This window comes from Dermacentor albipictus, chromosome 4 (genome assembly GCF_038994185.2).
Source record: "Dermacentor albipictus isolate Rhodes 1998 colony chromosome 4, USDA_Dalb.pri_finalv2, whole genome shotgun sequence".
In the NCBI taxonomy this organism is placed as follows: Eukaryota; Metazoa; Arthropoda; class Arachnida; order Ixodida; family Ixodidae; genus Dermacentor; species Dermacentor albipictus.
In genome coordinates, this window is record NC_091824.1 from 11,766,231 (window position 1) to 11,775,921 (window position 9,691).

Below are 9,691 nucleotides of genomic sequence, written 5' to 3' on the forward strand. Positions count from 1 at the left end.
AGCTGGAAATGTTTATGCTAATGAAAAATGACGCGACCTGACAATTCCAGTTGTCCTACCTGCAAATGTGAAGTTGGCCCTACCCCAAATTTCAGGTTGACCCAGAGCGTTACGCCGAGGAACTTGTACCGCAGAATTGGGATCACATCAGATCACTTTATTTTCCTTAAAGACCCCTTCTGGGGTGTTACATAAGGTATGGGGTTTACAAGATGCAGGCGTTTACAGAAGTCGAAAATGTGGATGGACAGGTTATGGCAGCGATATGGTGGGGAAGGCCGTTCCAGTCAGTTGCCGTTCGTGAAAAAAATGAGTTCATGAAGGTAGTAGTACGGGCTCGTGGATGCAAAACTTGAAGAGGGTGACCGATGCGATGGGATCAGCGTGGTGGGCGTGCGCAGATGTATGGTTCTTGTCTTAGGGGCGAATAAAGAAACTTGTGATACAAAACAAGACTGGCAATGTGACGGCAAGCAGAAAGATCACACAAACCTGATTGTAATTTTAGAGATGATATGCTAACGTAGTATGAGTATGAAGAGTGAATAAATCTGGTAGCTCGGTTTTGTACAGCTTCGATGGCATTTGTTAAATATGCTTGATGAGGGTTCCAGATGGGTGATGCGTATTCCAGTTTACTTCTGATAAGTGAGTTGTATGCTTGTAGTCTGACGTGTTGAGGGGCTTCCCGCAGGTGACGTTTTAAGAAACCTAATCTTTTATTAGCTATGATATTAGGTTAGTTACGTGCAGTCGCCAAGATAAGTCATCAGAAATGGTGATACCTAAGTATTTGTAAGACAGGACGAGTTCAACAGGGGAGTTAGAAACGGTATATTCAAAAACAATATGGTTGCGACGGCGGTGAAAAGACATGTACTTACATTTGTTAGGGTTGAGTGTCATCATCCACTGCGAACACCACCAGTTTAGCGCGATCGTTATTTGTCTTGCCCGCATTTCCTTTCTTTAACGCTGCGAGCCCGGTACTTCTAAGTCACGAAACGCTTGCGCGTTATCAGCGTGACACAAGATCCTCGATAGGAAAGTAGCGAGCACAGTGTTTTTAAGGAAGCAGATGCAAGCACGGTAGAGGACGATTATCGTAGTGGGACAAATACACCTCCCAAAGGGTGCAGCTGTTAAGTGTAGTTTGCACGGCCGCGCGCGCCGTATCTTGAAAGGGATCTGCAAACGGCTCATCGCTTTGCGGGCGCTGTATTCACACCGCTGTGGGTTGAAACGACAGACCGCACGAAGGTGACTTCGCTCGCTGCTGCTGCCGCCCTTGCTCACACCGGTGTTTAACAGCGATTGTCCGCGCTCATCGAGTGTGATGTGTCCACGCCTGCTTGTGAGCGCTGACTTGTTAATTCAATTAGCGAATGTTTCCAAGTTTTTATAAATGGCCGATAACACTACCATCCTTAATTACTTCGTATAAAGCTGTGTACTAATTTTCTATCGCAAGTGATGCTTTGTCTTTCGGGCGACACTGCCACTTTGAAAGCTTCGTTGAATGGCCATCCGAGCCATTCAACGAAGCTTTCATCCATTTAAATTATATCTATTACGCTCGCATGTGCCTGCTTATTCAACTACGTATAATACCTTCAATTATCGATCCCTTTTCAATTCAGCTTTTTTTTTGTTAATGTATATATGTTTTGTTGCGTTCGTTCCTACTATAGGATCTTTGGGCCATCCCTCGTAGTGGGTATGGCTCATGTCTGAGGGGCAGCAGCACCAAAAAAATTCCGAGATGCAAGGAGCTGCTGGGCGCTGAAGAAGTAATGCGGTCCCTTTTGCTGCTGCACCTGGTGCTGTTGCTCTTGCAAACTATTACGGCGAGGGTGAGTCAGTGGCGGACGGCAAATGTGCGCAGTGTGCCCAGCCAAGGAATGCGAATACTCAAGGGGATCGTTGTCGAGTTTGTCGGGTATCAACCACGAATAAGCCACGGTTACTAAACACGTATCAAGCGCATAACTGGATTTACTCTTGGGCTCACACTTCGTTGCGTTTGCCATCACTTTTTATTGCGATTAGCATCATTTCGGAACTTAATTCAGTTTGCTCTGCTTTTTCGCACTTTGTCTGTCTGTCTGTATGTATGTATGTCATTTTGTTTTCGAGGAAGGCTGCTTATCTTGTCCGCGCCCAAACGTTTACCCGTCAGCTTTGGCCATTGGGTAGTCATACTCTCCCACTACCCACTGGGTAGTCATACCCATTGGGTAGTCATACTCAACTATCCGGCTGCTGTTTTGAGTGAACTGGGTAAGAAACCAACCGTCGGATCAACTTGGATGACTGGGCATGTAACACTGCACGGGCATGCGCCACCCTTCAATGAAACTCTTTCACACCAGCATCAGTTACTGGGTATGTGCCACTGTGTATGTTGCGCTCTTCAATGAACCTATTTGACGTCAATTTCGATCAGTGCTGCTTTCGGACGCAAGCAGCAGTGGGATCTCGAAATGGAAGGTGACTGTAAACGGTAATGCGATTAGCAATAAACAATCTCTTTCATCTGCTGTGCCCGAGAAGTTGAAACTATAGGGTTTTACGTGCCAAAACCCCGATCTTATCATGAGGCATGCCATAGTGGGGGACTCCAGTATAATGTGCACCACCTGAAGTTCTTTAACGTGGACCTAAGTCTAAGTACACGGGCGTTCGTGCATATCGCCCCCATCGAAATGCGGCCGGGATTTGATACCGCGACCTCCTGCTTAGCAGCGCAACACCGTAGCCACTAACTGGCGCTCGAGACGCAATCTGCGAGGTTCGGCTCCGCTGTGCTAAGTGTACATTAGCCACACGGACCACTTCCCAGTGTGTGGGAACAGAGCGAATAAAAAAAAACGGAGAAAAAACGACATTTTTCAGCGGAGCAAAAACATAACTGGAATGTTGTTTATTACTTTTTGCTTAGTGTAACCGAAATATTTTTGACTGGTTTTCGGTTCCTGGGGAAAGTTGGCAGTCCGAAACAACCGACGTTAGGCAACGTCAGGATTAGCGCGCATCTTTGGCAGGGATAGTGTGAGCGGTAGCCGGTCGAGCGCTCCACTCATCTAAGCCTGCCGCTTGGTGCACTAGCAGATCGGCATCGTAGATAAACCCAGGGTTTGCGCACTGAAGAGCTCATCGTTTCATTTCCTACGGCAAGGTTGTCGTTCACATTTGTCCAAGTTCGTTCTATTGGAACAGCAGCCGCGCATTTCGTCGAGTACACTCGACGACGTGCTGCTTCTGAGATCATGCTCAATGCCTTAACTCAGGGAACTGAGCATGATTTTAGACATTCATAATTCACATATTGAGAGAAATAAATACTATGTTTTTATCGTTACTTCTTTTCGAAAATTCCTGCAGGCAAAAACAGAACCGCTATGAACCATTACGGATCATTTTTTTTTTTCGTTCCGGAACAGAAGTGAAACGGAACGTGGTTCAGTCGAACTAAACTAAAAGCAGAAAGAAAAAAAATGACCAACCCTTCCTCTACCGTAAAGTGGGGATAATCGAAGCTTTTCCTGCGTGCACCTGACCTTCGTCACAGTTAAGTACCCCCCAGGTAACGGTGCCGGATCGCTTCGACCTCCCGCTCCCTCAGCTCAGGATCTTCTTTTTGTTGCTGTCGGATTGCGTGGGCTCGGGCGACTCCAACGGCTGGATCGGCGCGCTGTCGGCGACCCCTTTCACAGGCGAGTTCTCGCCGCCGCTCGTCGAAGGCTGCCACTTCCTCGTGGGAACGCACGACGCGTGGCCGTCCCAGCTGTTTTCTGAGAATTGACTGAATGGAAATGAAGCCGGCGGCAGTGTGCGCAAAACCATTTCCTGCCCTTTCCCTCCCCTGGGGAAGTGAAACGGCTCCGACTGGTTGCGCGCGTATATGCAGCTGGAATCTTTGCTAAGGGCTCACGCTCCGGCGCCGGCACAGCTGTCAATTCATCAAACCACCTTATTCCGCAGCTGATCTGCTCCGGGAGCAGCTGTGTTTTTTGCGTGACCACAACGCCACCAAAACTTGTGAGCCAATACAAGCTTCGCTTGAAAACATCTCACAGAGTCTTATAACTGCGCGAACAAACGACCACAGAGAGAGCACACAAGGACAGGCGCAGTCCTTGTGTGCTCTCTGTGTGGTCGTTTGTTCGCGCAGTTATAAAAGTGTTTACTAATATGCACCAACTCACCTATCAACAAGCTCATATAGAAGAACATTTCATTGCGACACCCTGTTGGCGCTGCCAAAAGCAGCTACGGGAGCTCGACGAGAAAGAAGACTCCACACGGCTGCATGCATGGCTGATATACCAGTCGTTTCGGTGGTGGCAATGCGTTGCATCATTACATTGCTTCAATGCTAATCGTATTAACGTTGACGTTCATGGTAAGATAGGGTGTGGCGGCATTCTTTTATTGCGTTAACATTCTTAAGATATTTCGCGCACTTCCCGGTGGGCTAGTATGTTTGTATGTGTGTACTTAAATGCACTTTTGTCAACTCTGGTGATTGTGTAGTGCATTGTCAAATGGTTAGAGCATCTGACTGTTGTGCAGAAGGGAACGGGTTGAAATCAAGTGGTACTGCCTAAGTGCTCCTGTTTTACCAGCTGACGCATTCAGGAAATTTGACATTGTACAATTGTACTAGAATACATATTTTTTTTTACAGCGGAGCTCTATATGTCTACCCGCCCATACATTTTTAAATGTCCATGCCTCAAAATTACCGCGCCCTCTATGAGGAGGCAAAGCAAACCAGTAAGACATGTGCTGACACCTGGCGTAGCAAGAGGAAAGCTAAGAAACCACCCAATACATAACGAGAAGAAAGGGAACCGAGGGGCCCGAAAGGAACCGAGCTGCAGCAGAAAGGATGTTCCACATCCGTGCCTGGGTTTTTTGAGTGGTGGTGATGGCTAACACTCCCAGGGTTAGTTCTAGTAGTAAAACACAAACATCCCACAATGTGGATGGGGAAACGACGTCGCGGTAACTAAATTGGTAAGAGCATCGCAAGCGTAATGCGAAGGCGAGGGATCGTTCCCTACCTCGTTTTTGTTCGCCATCTATATATATATATATATAGACTCAAAGCGCCTGAAGTTCGCACGGAATTCTTCTCACTAAAACGTTTTGTTGCATAGAGCATGAATTTATTATGGCAAACTCACTGCCAGTTTCGCTTCAGCATCATTGTGGAACACATTCCTCAAAGACCTTAAAAATGATCTTTCATTAGTTCATTTAAATTATAGTTGCCCGCATTATTGGAGTATGCGCAAGCTTGATTTAGTATTCTATATTAGCGAGACTTGTGCGAGCCGATGGAGGTTCATATTTGGCAAACAGCAGCGCTGGCCAGACAAGGAAAGAGCATCACAAGTGCTGTACTTACTTTATTGACATAGCTATGTTCCGCTGTTCGATCATGTATGTATATTATGTTCATATCTTCATATAGGCCCTTTTTTATACTACATATATCTTTTATAAAAAGGCTATGAGCGTAGCGAACATGTTGTTTTTGCAGAGGAGCTCCTAGGCTGGGCGTACATACTTCGTGGTGAATAGCGCGAGTTTCAGAAGCCTAATAAAGAGAAATGTAGAGATTTTTTATTTGTGCCCTGGGGGTACTGTTTACATGGAAAGTTTAGAGGCAGTTACGTTTTCATGTGCCGCTTTTTTTTTAATCTTGAAAACTTGACCTAATTCGAAATATTCATAACCGATTTCCAACGCTCAATCCTGGCAATATACCGTATTATCATGCATGCGCTTGGATAAATGGTCCTTTTACGACAATCAGCTCGCGATTGCGCAAACTCTGACCGACCGAGTGAGTCTCAACCTCGACGAGAGAGGGCGCTAGGCGCTAACTTGCTCTAGTGTTCCTGTATATGCTTCCGCAGCAACGCTACTAGTAACGTTGCTCCCGCAGGGAGCATATGCAGGAACACTAACTTGCTCGGCGCCACGGAGGAAGGAAACAGGCCCTACCCCCTCCGCGCGTTAGGAGAAAAAAGTGTGGCGGAAATGACATAGTAGGTCCTCGTTTTTTGCTGCTTTTCTATTTATTTTTTGTTGTATGGCCACGCCTTTTGGGCCACAATGGCGGCGTTATCATGGTTTTGAGCGCTCACACGTGTTGCTCCGGTAAGGTTTCGTGCCGTGGCAAAGGCGCTGTGTGGGCGGGTTCGCGTTAGTCACCGTGTCTTGTTGCGCTGTGTTACCTGCACCGTGCTCTGCCGGATGTTGCGCGAGCGCGCGCGAACCACGCGCAGCGTGGCGTGGTTTCGCGAAAGATGTAAACAAGAGAGGAGGGTGGCCCAAAAGGCGGAGCATCGCCATGAGCAACGCTGAAATTCCGGCTTCACTTTTGCTTCACAAATAGTGACGTCAGGGCCTCTAGTTTCCTTCCTCCGTGCTCGGCGCGGTCGGCGCGAAATGCAGTCGGTTGCATTCGGCGCCGGACGACGTCCGAGCGCGCCGAATGCCGCCGGACTGTAGGGGGTCGTGTTTTCGCCAACGTAACGTCGCCATGACGAGCGCGCGTTACGTCGGAGTGTATTGGCGCCTTTACCATGCGCCGTCTTCGCGTGCAGCCGCGTCCACCCGACTGCGACGCGCAGTGTACGCTTCGCCGGGCACTGCTGGACAGCCTGTCGCAGGGCTACGCGCGGCACCGCCGGGGACCCTTGCAGCGGGAGATGCAGGAGGCGGCCGCCCGGCGGCCCGACGCGCGGGCCTACGAGCTGCGCGTGCGCGCCGCTCTGATGGACAGCCTCTGCTACCCCGGTCGCAGGAAGCGCTGACCAACTCTGCAGGACGACGCACTTTGCGCACGCCGCTATGCTGCTTTGATCGTGGCGTTCCACATTTGGAAGCAACATCTCTGTAACGCTAGATTTTGCGACTATGGTTAATTTCAAAAATTTCATTGATTCTACGACAGTTATATTCTGTGAGCGTTCTGCGCCTTCTTGAAATTTAAATTTCGTTTGTGAAACCATCTGAACGTTGGATCCCTGCAAGAGCTGCTGGCGAAGCAGCGTGTTGCCGGAGGTACGAGCGGGATGAGTCATGCGGCGCAGCAGCTGGCTAGGACGACGGTCACAGTTCTTCCGGTGACGGAAGCTGCTGGATGCGCAACCGCTCAGGCGCAGTGATTAGTTCCAAGATGGCGGCCTTAGTGTCACTGTAATGCCTGTCCAGCTGGCTGGTGCGAAACGGGAGGAGCAAGACTTCATCCACGATAGCTACAGTAGCGTTGATAACCATGCACGAGAAACTTCCGCGTCTCACACGTGATGCGTTAAAGCTTCCAGTGAGCTTCGTGTCACACGGCTCCGTTCCCAGTACGCCGGCAGGTTGCGATGGCGGAGACACTGGAGTGGGGAAAGAGCGTGTCGCTACTGGAGTAGGCATCCGAGCAGCTATTTTCGGAGTCGTCCGCAATGTCTCCATATCTGTCTTTGGTTGCGTAGAGTCTGTTCGCCAGCTGCGGAGCGCAAGGACTCGACGAGCGAAGACCTCGAGATATCAAAGGCGACTTATCTTTAGACGAAGCTTTCTTTCCCGTCCGTCACAGGTTTGGTGTGTCGGATATATTTGTGAACTTATGCGTATGCGAAAGGTGCTGTCTTGTGCCCCCCCATTGTCCGCTACTAGATATATTGTCGCGTATACACTGCTGGGGTATACAAGCTGAATCAGATACAGGCGGTTGCACTTTTACAAACACGGAAGCGGCGACGCCCGATGCCGAGACAAACCTCGTTCTCCTCTTCTTCAGTCTCTCGCTGCGCCACTCCATGTGGCATTACCCCCTCTTCAAAAAGAAAAAGAAGGAAAGCATGCATAGCCTTGACCTGAGAGCGCCGAGATGGTTTAGGACGAACACATAGGCTATAGTCACAATCACTGTGCTGTGCGAGATAGTCATAAGGCACTGATGGACGAGCAACCACAAAACTAATCGAAGCAGCTGAAAACGTCGAATACTAGGGGCTATAGTACGGTTTCAAACGCACAACGAGCACAATCTCAGATTGCGGTTGTCGACGTCGGGGAGGCTGACTTCCGTCAGGAAGGACTTCGTAGTTCACGTCACTAATTCGCTGCAACACTCTTTAAGGTCCGAAGTAGCGACTCAAAAGCTTTTCGGATAGTCCTTTTCGGCGCACGGGAGTCCAGACCCAAACTTGATCACCAGGTTTGAACTCGACATGTCGATGGCGGTTATTGTAATGGTGCGCATCGATGCTCTGTTGTTTCTTTATCTGCACTCGGGCAAGCTGACGGGCTTCTTCCGCTCGTTGTACGAAAAGTTCGGCATCTTGGGCGAGGTCGAGATGATCGATGTTGTCGCACGGCAGCATTACTTCTAACATAGTCTGCACTTCACGGCCGTAAACGAGGTAAAACGGCGTGAAGCGTGTTGTTTCTTGCGTAGCAGTATTATAGGCAAACGTTACGTAAGGGAGTATCTCGTCCCACGTCTTGTGCTGTACGTCTACGTACATAGACAGCATGTCAGTCATCGTTTTGTTCAGTCGTTCGGTCAAGCCGTTTGTCTGTGGATGATAGGCAGTTGTCCTTCGATGGGTCGTGCAGCTGAGTTTAAAAACGTCTTCAATTAGCTGTGCTGTAAAGGCTTTGCCTCCGTCTGTGATCACGTGCGATGGGGCGCCATGCCGTAGGACGGTGCTCTGTATGAAAAACTGGGCAACCTCGGAAGCTGTGCCTCGAGGCAACGCCTTTGTCTCAGCATATCGCGTTAAATAGTCCGTGGCGACGATTATCCACCTGTTTCCAGAAGATGACAATGGAAACGGGCCCAGAAGATCCATGCCGACCTGGTCGAAAGGTTTGCCAGGTGGGTCAATCGGATTCAGCAATCCCGCAGGCTTCACAGCTGGCGACTTTTGGCGCTGGCATTCACGGCAGGCTTGGACGTACCGCTTAACACACTCGGCAAGTCTCGGCCAGTAGTAGGATTCGCGCACGTACTCTATCAAGCGTTCGCGTAAAACCCAAATGGCCAGACGGAGGCTCGTCATGACAGGCGAACAAAACTTCGGCACGGAGGTCGGCTGGAACGACTAAAAGGTAGGTCTTGTTGGTGGCAGCGGTGTTCTTCTTGTATAAGACGCCATGTCGTAAACAAAAAGACGACAATCCTCGAGTGATATGCCGGGGTATTGTTGGGTTTCGTCCTTCCAGATGTTCGAATATAGGCCGTAGTGCGTCGTCTGCGCGCTGCCGTGTGGACAGATCAGTAACGCTTACGGCCCCAAGGAAAGCGCCGTCGTCCTCAATGTCGTGGTCGATAGGGGCGCGCGAGAGTGCGTCAGCGTCTTCGTGTATGCGGCCCGACTTGTACACGATGGTCACGTCGTACTTCTGCAAACGTAGACTCCACCGTGCCAATCGCTCAGAAGGGTCCCGGAGATTTGCAAGCCGGCATAACGAATGGTGATCAGTTACAACTTTGAATGGGCGGCCGTAAAGGTAAGGTCGAAATTTTACCAGCGCCCATACGACGGCAAGACACTCTTTCTCCGTGGTGGTGTAGTTGGTCTCTGATAACGATAGTGTGCGACTTGCGTAGGCGATCACTCTTTCAATACCTTCCTGCCGTTGTACAAGGACCACACCAAGACCAACGTTA

The 9,691-nt window shown here is 49.5% G+C and overlaps 1 long non-coding RNA gene across 1 annotated transcript; it reads left to right on the top strand.

Moving 5' to 3' along the window:
• Nucleotides 1-1,723: 1,723 nt before the first annotated feature.
• Nucleotides 1,724-7,030, top strand: LOC135904942 (uncharacterized). The gene is made up of 2 exons (XR_010565261.1): nucleotides 1,724-1,853; nucleotides 6,624-7,030. It is a non-coding gene; the product is annotated as an uncharacterized lncRNA (long non-coding RNA).
• Nucleotides 7,031-9,691: the final 2,661 nt, after the last annotated feature.